Raw genomic sequence first — 13242 nt, 5'->3', positions numbered from 1 at the left:
CTGAGGGGAATGAAGAGTTTACTCAGCAGTTAAGAGTGCTTCTTCTGGGGTTGAGGATTTAGCTCAGTGGTAGAGCGCTTGCCTAGCAAGCACAAGGCCCAGGGTTCGATCCTCAGCTCCCAAAACAAAACAAAACAAAAAACAAACAAACAAACCAAAAAAAAAAAAAAAAAACAGAAAAAGAGTGCTTATTCTTCTTGTAGAGAACCGAGTTCAATTTCCAGCACCTGCAAGGCAGCTCACAATCATCAGTAACTACAGTCCAGGGGATCTGATGTCCTCTTCTGGCCTCCATGGGCACCTGACACAAATACTGTGCACAGATATACATGCAGGCAAAACACTCATACACAAAAAAATGATTAACAAAATAAGTATGTAAAAATAATTAGAACTGGAAGGTTCTTCTGTAGAATTAGAGATAATAGAGAGAAGAGGCCAGACAGACAGAGTGAAGTTGTACAAGGACCTGCAGTCACAGTGTACTGGAATGTTTAAACATGGCCATCTATGACAAGGTGTCTGATCCCCCAAACTTCTAAGAAATCTTCTATTCCTGTTTTCATGTGACCCTTATAGCTGGGATGGTGGTGGCGCACACCTTTAATCCCGGCACTAGGGAGGCAGAGGCAGGTGGATCTCTGTGAGTCTGAGGCCAGCCTGGTCTACATAGTGAATTCCAGGACAGCCAGAGTTACACAGAGAAACCCTGTCTCAAAAAACTCAAAACATTAAAATAATAAAAAAAAACCGCATGACCCTTGTAAATATCCCTTAGACCAGTTTTTCATGAACTTGGTAGTATGATTAACATTCCTGTGGCACACATGAACACACATTACACACTTTACCTGTGGTGACAAGTGAGACAGACCCTTTCATCCAAAAGACCTAATTCAATCATATCTCATAGACCTAGTCAGAGGTAGGTCCAAATTATGCTACGGACACTCTCGATGTGGTCAGAAGCAAGTCAGACTTAATACTCCATATCCAAGACAAGCACACAGTTAACCGAGCCCAGCTGACACAGAACAGTCACAGTTTGATTTGATCATGCTTTTGATGTATTCCATTCTGTCCTTATGTATCTGTTGATAACCTGCAACAGGTCAGGCATTATGCTGGGTGCTGCAGTCACAGGCACAGGAAGCTCCACAGACAAATGAGACCAGGTATCAGTGGGGAGGCCCAGACACACCATAGAAAACCCGAAGCAACGGGACCAGCGAGGTGGCTCAGCTGGCAAAGACTCTTACTATCAAGTTTGATGACCTGAGTTCCGTCCCTGGGACCCACATGGTAAAAGGATAGAAACAACTCCTCAGAGTTGTACTCTGACCTCTAATGGGTACAGTGATTTGACCAAATGTAACTTTAAAAAAAAAGAAGAAACAAATTACAGAAAATCTAATCTGTAATAAACACAGTTCTCACTTCTTAAATGGTAGATTCTCTTTGGCATTCAGATTTTTCTGACAGAACTCCTCTACCCACATACAGTTTATCAGTCATGATGAGGTTTGCGTCAGTATATTGTTTAGCCAAGTGAAAACACAAGGACAGAATTAAATCACAGCTCCTCAGTGCCTTGATCACTGGTATGTGGAACGGCCTAACGAGATGGTCAGGATTCATAATGACCAAATTCAATGTAACCATTGTTTAACACAAGTGCACATTTGACAGGATTTTAGTGTGATACGATGTTTTAGACTTGAGTTATATATCCCTTAGTGACTTCTTTTCTTCTGTTTTGTTTGAGACAGTGTGTCAATATATGACACAGGCCGGCCTGGAGTCACTACAGGTATGCAAAGCTGGCCTCGAACTCCAGACCCTTCTGCTTCAGTCTTCCGACTGCTGGGTTTGCAGGCATGCCTTAAGTGATTACCAACAGAAGTAAACAGATGAAAAAAATGTTAAAAACAAAGTAAACCCATGTTTAAAATAGAGGAAGAAAGGGAGGAGGAACTGAGTAAAGAGAAAGGGAGGTAAAGAAAACAAGACTTGACTCATCACAGGGCTGCAGGGATGGTTCAGTGGCTAAGAGCACCTGCTACTCTTGTACAGGACCCGGGTTCATTTCCTAGCACCCGCATGGTAGCTCACAACCGTCTGTAACTTCAGTTCTGGGGGATCTCTGCTGGCCTCCAAGGGTACCAGGCACACATGCATAAATGCATGCATGCCCAAATAGACATGCAGTACATGTAGGCAGAAAGTCATACACATAAAATAAAAATAATGTCTTAAAAAATATATATGATTCATCAGTGTTTGGATCCAGATTTATCCTAAGTCCGTGTTTACCATGGATATAGTCATAACTGCTTAAAATAAAATGTGAGAACTGCCATGTGCCTACTCTAACGTTCAGTCTGACTTTCTAACACTACTCATTCTGAGAGCTCTGCTGGACTCTCTGATAGGGTGTGGAGATGTGAGTGAAACCACCAGCTCCTGGGGTGGGAGTATATCTCAATGGTGGCGCATGTGCATAAAGTCCTCGGTTCAGCTGGCACAGTAATCCCAGTACTGGAGAAACTAGGGCAGGAGGATCACCACAAGTTCTAGACCAGTCAGGCTACACCATATGTGCCATGACAGCCTGAGGCACAGAGTGCGGCCCCACCAAAAAAAAAAAAAAAAAAAAAAAAAAAAGACAAGACAGCATTGGGTTCCCCAGCACCAAAACAATAAAATCCTTTACTCATTTCACAACACTGAGTTATGTGGTAAAGCTGCAAAGTGTAAATGAAGGTGTGAAACCACTTTCTCCTGTGTATGCTGGGGTACAGACTGATCAAGAAAGCAATATCCAGTCAGACATTGTAGCACAACCATGTGACTCCAGCTACTGTTCAGGCTGAGGCGGGATTTCAAGTTCAAGGCCTGCCTGGTCCACATTGGGAGAGCTTGTCTTAAAAAACAAACAGACAAAACATGGGCATGATTCTCACATACATAATCCTAGCACTAGGAAGGCCAAGGCGGGAAGATCACTGAGAATTTGAACCAGCTTGGGCTACACCATGAGTTCAAGTCTAGCCTGGACTGTATAGTAAGACTTCAAGACAAAATAAGGCCAGGGAAGTACTGGCCTTGCATATGCAAGGTGCGCGCGTGCGCGCGCACACGCGCGCGCGCACACACACACACACACACACACACAATTTTTTTAAAGCAAACTTTTGGATTTGGTTTTGAATTTTGATGAAACTGCATTTGTTTGCTTTAGTGTGAAACCAGTACTAGAGATTGAACCTAGGACCTTGTACATTCTTGGCAAATACTCTACCCCTGAGCTATATCCCCAGTCACAGTTTTGACTCGGTGTTTCACAAAGTTGCCCAGGCTGGCCCTGAACCCTTTCTGTAGCTCAGGTAAGCTTTGAACTGCAATTCACCTGTCTCATGCGCCTATCTATTTGGGGCTGTAGGCCTATGACACTAGGTCTGGATGAAACTGCCTTGTTTTTGTTTGTTGAAATAATATCTATAGTTCTGTAGCCCAGGATGGCTCGGACAGGCATACATCACTACACTTGGCCTGAAACCGCTGTAAATCACAACAAATGCCCTGAAGGGCATGTATGCTCAAGGAAGCAGCACCTGTTCCTGGATAAAAGGCTCTAAGGTGGCAGGCAAGTCCACAGAAGCAGGGACACAGCAATTTGGGTTCCCTGATGGCCACATTTTTACAAAGTAAAAGTCAAGTAGAAACAAATGAAATGTCACTTCAGCATGTAATGAATATACAATTTATCAAGACTTTGTTGCTATTGTTGAGACAAGGTCTCAGAATGTAGCCCCGGCCCGGCTTCAAATGTACAGCCCTCCTCCTGCTTCAGCCTCCCGGGTCCCAGAATTAGAGATGACCCATCACACCCAGGTTCTCGACGTTTATATTTCCTTTTTCATACTGATGTCTTGAAATCTAGTATATTTTATGCTTACAGTCCATCTTCATTTGGATCAGCAGTTCAGTGCTCCATAGCCAGAGTGCTGGTCAATAACAGAGGATATTTTTTTATCACAGGGGGCAGAAAACCTTAAAAGGCTATGCTAGTACTTCCAAATGCCAGCTGAGATTTCCTTGTGTACTTTTTACCACCACACTATTTTTAAGGTCCCTAGGTAAAGTTTAAATGGACTGTTCCTAACTCTAAACTTGTTATTTTTAGAGGCAGTTATTTATGACAGGGTCTCCCAAATAATAAATAGCCCAGCCTGGCCTTGAACTCTTGATCTTCCTGCCTCCGCCTTCAAACCACTGGGACAACAGGTGTGCACCACTATGATCAGCTTAAAATGTCACTTTAAAGAACGTTATTTTTTTTTGTATATACTTGCTCAATATGGAAGTTCAACATATGATGGAATTCTGAGTAATGAAATACAAATGAATATCTATTAAGTCATATGGGAAAGAAACTGTCCTTATAAGAGAGACTTCAAGAGGAACGCTGGAAAGCTATCCACTCTCCTTATCCCTCACGTATTTAGAAAGATTAAGTAGGCTGGCTCCTGTCTCAGCCTCCTGAGTGCTAGGATTAGAGGCATATGCCACCATGCCCAGTGGCCTCTTTCCTTCTTTTTGGAACGTTTCCTATTGAGAACATGTGTAGGGGTGTGACAACTACCTCGGGATAATGACAAAAGATTCTTTAACACAGCGGAGATAACAGAAGGGCATTCTTCTTATCAGAGATGTAAATTTCTGAAGCCAACCATGCAGACACGGGGCAAAGGGAGGCCAGGGCAGAGCTCCCTATCAGTAGGTAGAGTGCGTCAGCAAGGTCCTCAACAGGCTGTGCCGAAATAGTAACAAACCAAACCGGCCCTTCCTCCTGCCTTTCCCTCCTTTGGTGAAGGCTCTTCCCCCCATCAGTCCTTCTCCTTTTAGACTGGGTCTCTCTGTATAGTTCTAGCTGTCCTGGAACTCGATATGTAGACCAGGCTGGCCTCAAACTCAGAGATTTTCCTGCCTCTGCTCTGGGATGCTGAGATTAAAGGCACGCACCACCACACCCAGTCCATATCATTTCTTAAGGTACAACAAGTGTGTTGGATTACCCGCCCCCCCCCACCCAGTACTTAACAAGTACTTACTTAGTGTAGAGCTAAAAGTGACAGCAAAGATTAAAAAAAAAAAAAGTTCCCCACCCCCCACCAGAAATGTCAAAAATGTGTATTCACTCAATATGTGGGCACAAACGACAGCAGGGTTTTCAGTACTATACAGTGTCATGATAATCATAGGCAAATATGCTGTACTGGCTGGTTTTGTGTGTCAATTTGACACAAGCTAGAGTCATCAGAGAGGAAAGAGCCTCAGTTAAGGAACGACCTCCATGAGCTCCAGCTGTAAGGCATTTTCTCAATTAGTGATCAATGGGGGAGGGCCCAGCCCATGGCGGGTGATGCCATCTCTGAGTTGATAGTCCTGGATTCTATAAGAAAGCAGGCTGAGCGAGCCATGGGAGGAAGTCAGTGTGAAATACCCCTCCATGGCCTCTGCATCAGCTCTTGCCTCCAGGTTCCAGCCCTGTTCTGACTTCCTCCAATGATGGACTGTGATGTAGAAGTGTAAGCCAAATAAACCTTTTCTTCCCCAACTTGTTTTTTGGTCATAGTGTTTCTTTGAAGCAACAAAATGTCTAACAAAGGCACATGCCCAGGAAGTTGGTTGAAGAAATGGTACTCGGAAGATTTTGTTACTGATTGTGAAAACTTTTAAGTATATTTTCTGAGTTAAATAGGAGACTAAATGGGTGACCATTACTCTAGTTCAGTTCCTTTTCTTCTCTCTTTTTTGGTTTTTAAGACAGGGTTTCTCTGTGTAGTGCTGGCTGTCCTGGCACTCACTCTGTAGACCAGGCTGGCCTCAAACTCAGAGATCTGCCTGCCTCTGCCCCTTGAGTGCTGGGATTAAAGGAGTGAGCCACTACTTACAAGAGAAACATTTTGTTTGACCACTTATCAGTCCTACACTAATTTTTTTATCATATGTAGATGAGTTAGAAACTCAAAGGACCCATTTCTTTTTAAATTCAAGTATTTTACACTTGGTGTTCGAGTGTGCAGACACCACAGGCCACATGTAGAGGTTTCAGCGGGGGACCAAACTCAGGTCATCAGGGTTTGGTAGCAAATGCCTTTACTCACTGAGCCATCTTGCCAGCCCAGGACTCATATTTCTAGCCACCTTTAGTTTTTTTGTGTTTTATGTTGTTTTCCATTGCTGGGTTTTATTTGCTTGAGACAATGTTTTGCTGTGCTCCTTAGGGTGGCTTCGAACACTTGAACCTCCTCCTCAGCCTCAGGTACTGGCATTGCAGATGCAACCCCATGCCAGGCTTTATCTACTCTTTTCTTGAGATAGAGATAGAGATAGAGAGAGTATTTAGTTTGTGTGTTTCCCTGCATGCATTTATATGCATCACATGTAGTGCTCACAGAGGCCAGAAAAGGGCATTGGATCCCTTGGAGCTGGAATTACAAGAGGTTGTGAGCTGCCAAGTGGGTACTAGGGACCGGACTCCAGTCTCTTCCTGAGCAGCAAGTGCTCTTAACCACTGAGCCACCTCTCCTGCCCGGCGTGTATGAACTCTTCATCTAACTCTCATACCGAAATTCCATTAGAGACATATCATAATGTTCAAAACAGTCTTTCAGGGTGGCTATGGTGGAACACTTCTATAGTCCCAGTACTTGGGAGAATGAGGCAGGAGGGTTCCAAGTTTGAAGCCATCCTGGATTACACAGCAAGACCCTCTCAAAAGTAAAACAACAACAACAAAAAAACAATAAATTACCATTACAATCTGTTCTTTTGTGATCGCTGCCAGTCTTGACAAAGTAAGCCCCTTTTTGAGTTAATCATAAATATGAACAAGAAATTCATACACCTTTTCTATATTTTTTCCTTTATGAAGATAATGCCAGTTCAACATAGGCTTAGAAAACTGGTTATCATCTTACCTCTAGTAAAGCTATTGTTCCTGGAGATAATAGAGAATGCTGAAGTAAGTTCCCACCTGTATCTGTTTTTAAGACAGGGTCTCATGTAGCCCAAGCTGGCCTGGAACTCAGTGTGTAGGTGGGGATGACCTTGAATTTCTGGTCCTGCCTCTACAGCTGGGAATACACAAGCATGTGCCACCAGGTCCCATTTCACTCAGCTCTGGATGAGACCTGTGGGTTTTGTGCAAGGAGCCTATCAACTGAGCCACAGACCCTGGCAATCTATATTAACCTTTTTTTTTTTTTTTTTTTTTTTTTTTTTTTGCCATGTACCCAGATGGTATAGAAAAACTGTTTAAAATACTATACTTAATCTATCATATTGAACATGAAGAAAATCCAGAGGCTAGCTTTTGAGATGATGGCTTCTCTCGGTTTTGGGGAGCACGAAAAGCCTCGAAAATCTGGCCTTGTTTGTTCACATGCATACATTTTCCTCTTTTTTACTGATTGAAATGTCACTTTTCTAGTAGGAAACGTTACAAATTTAAAGTTCTCAAATTCACCAGTCAAAAAATAACTAGGGTCTAATAAAATTGTCAAAAACATCAATTGTTTTTAAACTTAGAAAAATACCCAGGCTTAGTTGACTTACTCCTTATTTATGGTTTTTGAGCATACTGGAATATTCAATAGAAATTCTTTCACAAAACTTTTTTTTTTTAAATCCCTTTGTTTCTACTTGCAAATGGATAATCATACCTACAATAATCTAAATCAAATGTGCTTATCAGATCGTACTTTATAAGCATTGTCCAGTCCACTTGAAGCGAACTTTGAATGGACATTCAAACTCTTAAAAACTGGCATTTAGGCTTCTGCATTATTTGGCAACTGTTTCTAGTGTCAGCTCTTTCTAGTTTCAAAATTTGCATGGCTGCCTTTCTGAGTTTGCTTCAAGAGTCAGTCTTAACCCATGCAGGAATTGCTCGAACTCGGCGGCCTCGGGGTCAGCCTGATTTGCATCTCCGCCATAGCCAAGTCCATCCTTGAACTCGGCGACGGCGCTGCCGGCCTCCGCGCTCACGCTCCGCTGCTCACTCTAGCGAAGGTGGGGTGCCCAGCATCGGCGCCATGGGTGCTCCTGCCTCTGACACGACAGCGACTTCTGGGCGGTGTTGTTTTCATTTCAGCCCTCCGAGCTCTCGAGCGCACGCAGCGCCGTCCCACACCTCCGCGCCTCGCTCCCGAGTCCCGGGACAGGCAGGCGCCGTGTTCCCGGAGAGCGGGCGAGCCACGTCACCCGCGCAGGCGCAGGAGCGGGCTCAAGGCGGCGGGAAGGGGCCTGCGCTCGGCCCGCGGTAAACAAGCACTGCGCATGCGCCGCGGGCCAAGGGTTTTGTCTTTTGTTTTGCATAGAAGGAAAAAAGGGGGCGGGGGTGGGGCCGCCGGACAAACCCTCGCGTGCCAAGACGACAGGCTCTCTGGCTTTTGTGCTTTACTCGGTGTCTGAGGTGCCAGCTCCGCGACCGTGGGAGGGCCGTCGGCCCGGAGCCGCCTCGGACGGCGCTGAGGCTGAAAGGAAGAAAAGACTTTTTTTTTTCCAAAAGGAGAGGTGGTGGGCGGTCCCTACAACGCCACATAAAAACCTCCTCGGCGCTGGCCGTTCCGCAAACAACGCGAGATCCTGGTGCCAGGACGTGACTCCACTCACCCCGCCCCTTCTCCGCGTCCTGTGCGCATGCGTGTGGCTTTTTGGCGCGCAAACGGGGTTCAAAACTTCCTGCTTGGTCGCAGGTGGCCGAATCCGGCCCCTGAGGAATGTCTGTCAGCGTTCAAGCCCACAGCGTCATGTTTTTAGGGATTTTCGTTCGCAATCCCACTTGAGTGCAAACTCGTCCCCTCTTTTCTGGTCGTACGTGGGTCATGCGTTCCGGAGAGGTTTCCGCGAGTCCAACAGCCAGAGTGGGAGTGGGCGAGCCCGTCACGGTTTTAAAATAAAATGCTGAGTTTTAGTTGTGTACAATGTTTACTCTGCGAGCCGCATAAAAGGACAAATCCGAGGGACGGAAGGATTTTTTTTCTTTCTTGAAGACCTTGAGAGGCTGTGAATGTGGACCGAGGTAATACAGTGGGGTGAAGATGGGAGATTGTAAAGACGAACGAGGTACATCAAGACAGTACCGCATGCTTGAGGGATGAGGCCAGAATTAACCATAGGGAGTAGAGGAAGCTTAGCCCAAAAATCCATGCATATTTATAAACAAGAAGGCAGAAATGCCATTTGGTCCGTGACAGCAAAGTGGAACGGGAGTGCCTGGCTGAACGGACGGAGACATTTCTACAAGGGTTCTGAGCAAGAGCCGAAGTCGGGGCTGGGGAAAACGTAGTCATCTTGAGTCTGGAATGTTGGAAGTGTGGAGGGGTCTCACTGATCGGGCCTCTTTTCTCTCTCAGGGCACATGGAACACCTGCACAAACACTGGATTTTTGCCCCACAACATCTCAAAGGTACCATCCAACACCTGAGGTATCCTCTTCCCAGTAGAGTCCCCTCACCTTTCAGCCAGAATGAAATTTAGCTTACAGGTTATTCAAATGTGTCACTGGCTCACCACAAGACTGCGCACTCCTCGTCTGTACCCTCTCGGTTCTGTAAATCTTGGTTGGAATCCACCTTACTATCGGGAGCAGTGCTGGAGAACACGTCAGTATTCAGCCCTTGCTCATTATCCCCCGGGATTGTTTCCAGGACCTTGCAGGAATACTGAAATCCATGATGCTCAAGTGTCCTGTGTAATAAGGGGTACTATTTGCATTTCACCTGTGTTTTTACATCTTCCTGTAAACAGTCTCTAGATTACTTGTGATATGTAAATCAATGTAAATACTATGTAAATAGCTCCAGTACTATTTTGTGTAGGGAGTAATGGCAAGAAAAGCATTCAGTACAGATGCAAATTTTCTTCTCAATTTTTTTTTGCATTTGGCTGAATCTGAGGGTGTGAAACCCATTTATGTTGGGGGCTGACTTTCTCCCTTTCTGTGTGAAAGAGTCACCTCCCTGTATTGATCACGACTGGCCTAAATGGGCTCAAACTCTAGACTCAGGCAGTCCTCTGGCCTCAGCTTCCCCAATAACTGACACTGCGGGAGTGTGCCGGGAACAGTTCTGAATATATTTTAATCCTTTGTGTGCTCTATACAGTAAACCTAGGAAGACTGTTGGGCCCCCAGTGAGGCCCAACAAAAGAGTAGCTGATCAGTGAGCAATAGAGCTTCCTTCATCCAAGAAAACAAAAATGGAATGCCTTAGGATTAAAGCTGGCAACGATGGAGAAAGATCTAGTTATTAACTTATAGAGGAAAATGCTTGGAAACCAGGTATAGCGTCATACACCTGCTACTCAAGGAGGCTGAGGCAGGAGGATTGCTTGAACCTAGTTGGGAAACAGCTGGGAGGTGGATGGAGAGAGGAAGGAATGAGGGAAGAAAGGGCCAGACATGTAGACCCTACCAGGAAGTTCTCCCTAGAGCACTGTATTTTGACAGACTGTATTCTGTCCTGTAGGCTGTATGTGCTGAATTCACAGGAAAGTTATGGATACAGTAGAATAGGATTTCTGGGTCGAAGCCTAGATATTTGGCTAGGGATGGGGGTCATCCACCATCTAAGTGTAATATCATAGAAGCTGTTTAGAATTGGGGATCCAAAACCTGAGGCTAGACTCTTAGATCTGCCAGTCGTGCCACATGACAGCTCAGAGGCTCACCTGCCCTGTTTATAAAGTAAGGGTTACAGTAGAGGACGAATAAGGGTAAGAGTATCTTTAAAAAAGTTATTTGATTCTACCTGTGTGAGTGTTGTGCCTGCACTGTATGTTTGTGTATCACTTGTGTTCCTCATGCCCTCAGAGGCCAGAAGAGGACATCTGATCCCCGAGACTGGGGTTGCAGATGGTTGTGAGCCTACATGTGGATGCTAGGAATTGAAAACTGAGTCCTTTGGAAGAGCAGCCAGCGCTCTTAACTACTGAGACATTTTTCCATCTCTCCACACTTTTCTTAAAGAATTAGTATAATGGCAATATGTGTTAACAGCATAGAACTTAGCATATCATATAGGATCAGTAAGGGAGAGTTTCTTTCTTATGCAGCATTTATGCTTGCCTCCTACCCACTGAACTGTGGGTGCTGCATGGAGCATAAGTCTGTCTGTATTGGAAAGCCTTAAGACAGGTCCTTTACCTTGCTTGCACATTAGAATTACCTGAGGAGCTTTGAAAGATTCTAATGCCTGGCATTACCCCAGATCAATTAAATCAGAATGTCTGGGAGTAGTGCTCCCAGACACCAGTAGTTTTTCTATTTTAAGACTTTTAGATTTATTTAGTGTGTATGTGCACACATGTGTGTGAGAGAGTATGTGCATGCCGCAGCTTGTGTATAGAGGCCAGAGAACAACTTGCAGAAGTTGGCTTTCCCAACATCGTATGGGTCCCAGGTTTCAAACTCGCGTCCCCAGGTTTGACAGCAAACTTGTACCAGCTGAGCCATTTCAGTGGCTCAACATCAGTACCTTTTAGTTTATCTTTGTAATTGTTGGTAAGTGTCAGTATATGATGTATGCGGGCGCTTTTGCCACAGTGTGCATGTGTAGGTGAGAGGGGCAACTCTGGAGTCCCTTCTCTCCTTCTGTTCTCTAGTGTCCAGGGATGGAGTTCAGCTTTGTGGGGCAGCAAGCGCCCTTACCTGCTGACTCATCTCTTTGGCCCATCAGTTGGTTTTTTTATTTTATTTTTTTTTAACCAGGCTGGCCTCAAATTCACAGAGATTCTCTTGCCAAGTGCTGGGATCTGGTGTGCATGTGCACTATGCCATGCCCAGTCTCCATTAGTATTTTCCTTTTTTAAAGCTCTGTTTTTTTATTTTTATTGTTAAAGGTTGAGAACCACTGCTTAAAGAGATCCCTCTAGAAAATGAAAAGAAACAAGACTGGTGGCTTAAGGCCTGCTGATCTGCATAGTTAGACATTTGGAGATGAGTTGGGCCCAGGGAGGTAGATTGTGGAGGGAAGGCACTTAAATACGCATGCTAACGTGGGAGCAGTTGTGTTGTCATGACTGGATGCCAGGAACACACTGAGTTTGCTGTATGGGAGACTTTGAACCTCCCAAGCTGGCCCTTTGATCTAGCACAGGCAACACCAAAGATGGCTTGGCTTCCCTGCCGCCCTCCCGGAGCTGCTCTGCTCCATTGATGGGGAAGGCACGATTAAAGTGTTTGCGCCCGCCCGCCCGGGTGGTCTCTCCACTGAGGACAGGTGGGAATGCCTTCTTAGCAGCATCGATAATGAGGCCTTTCCATAAGCCTATCAGAGGGATGAGGTGGATCTGACCACACCAATGGTTTTGTTGTTACTGACAGATGAGAAAAGTAAGCTTTAAGCCTACCTTTATAGCCTCCCTCAGTGAAACCAAAGTCACCCGGGGATGGGGAGTGTCTGGGAGAGAAATTTCTCTCTCTTTTTTTGGGGGGAGGGGTGTTGGTCGTGGTGGTGTTCTTAACCCCTGAGTCATCTCTGCAACCAGGACACTGTCATGGAGTAGGCCCCGTTTTTTTACGGAATCAGGCATACACGTGAAAGATAGTATTGTATGACAGACAGGCGTGCGGGAGAGATTGGTGTCTGGCTCGGGTAGTTCTTTTGTAAACTTGAATTAATTTATTATTGGTGTGTGTGAATGTGATGTGTGTGTGGGCCTGTGCCTGCCAAAGCTTGAGTGTGGGGGTCAGGGGACAACTTTCTGGAGTCAGTTTTCTCTGTCACCTGTATGTAGGTTCCGGAGACCAAACTCAGGTTACCCGGCTTCCCTGGCACCTTGCTCACTGAGCCATCTCGCCACCCTCAGATGATTTTTATGAGTTCGAGTTAGCCGGTTCACGACTGATTTTTCATCTGCCGGAGGTCACCAGTGCTTTCGCATGGAGGGAAAACAAGAACAAGATAGGCCCAGCTGGAAAAAAAATGCGGTAGGGGGATTGGGTTTATAGCCTAGAGGTGGGACACATGCTTAGTGTCGGGTTAGGAGGCAAGAGTCCAGAGCCTGCAGAGGTAGTCACTAGACGCCTGAAGTGGCTGAAGAACAGGTTCTGCGGAAGTGCGGAGTGGAATGGGCCAGAAAGATAGGAGATGAGGTGAAGGGGAGCAGATCAAAAGTCACAAAAGCCTCGGGGGGGGGGGGGGGGGGGGGGCTGGGATGATGGAGCTCAG

At 45.5% G+C, this 13242-nt stretch overlaps 2 protein-coding genes across 2 annotated transcripts in view; one reads left to right on the top strand and one right to left on the bottom strand.

Moving 5' to 3' along the window:
- Cdkn1b (cyclin dependent kinase inhibitor 1B) overlaps nucleotides 1–13242 on the bottom strand; it is a 37430-nt gene that overhangs the window by 18315 nt on the left and 5873 nt on the right. The window lies entirely within an intron of this gene.
- Nucleotides 8460–13242, top strand: part of Gpr19 (G protein-coupled receptor 19) — a 31493-nt gene continuing 26710 nt past the window's right edge. The window contains exons 1-2 of the mRNA XM_015995434.3: nucleotides 8460–9091; nucleotides 9426–9479. The gene's annotated coding sequence lies outside the window, so the exon portion shown is untranslated. The remainder of the gene's footprint in view (nucleotides 9092–9425; nucleotides 9480–13242) is intronic.

This window comes from Peromyscus maniculatus, chromosome 3 (assembly GCF_049852395.1).
Source record: "Peromyscus maniculatus bairdii isolate BWxNUB_F1_BW_parent chromosome 3, HU_Pman_BW_mat_3.1, whole genome shotgun sequence".
NCBI classification, from domain to species: domain Eukaryota; kingdom Metazoa; phylum Chordata; class Mammalia; order Rodentia; family Cricetidae; genus Peromyscus; species Peromyscus maniculatus.
The sequence above is the reverse complement of the archived record's forward strand: the minus strand, read 5'-3'. Positions and strand labels throughout refer to the sequence as shown.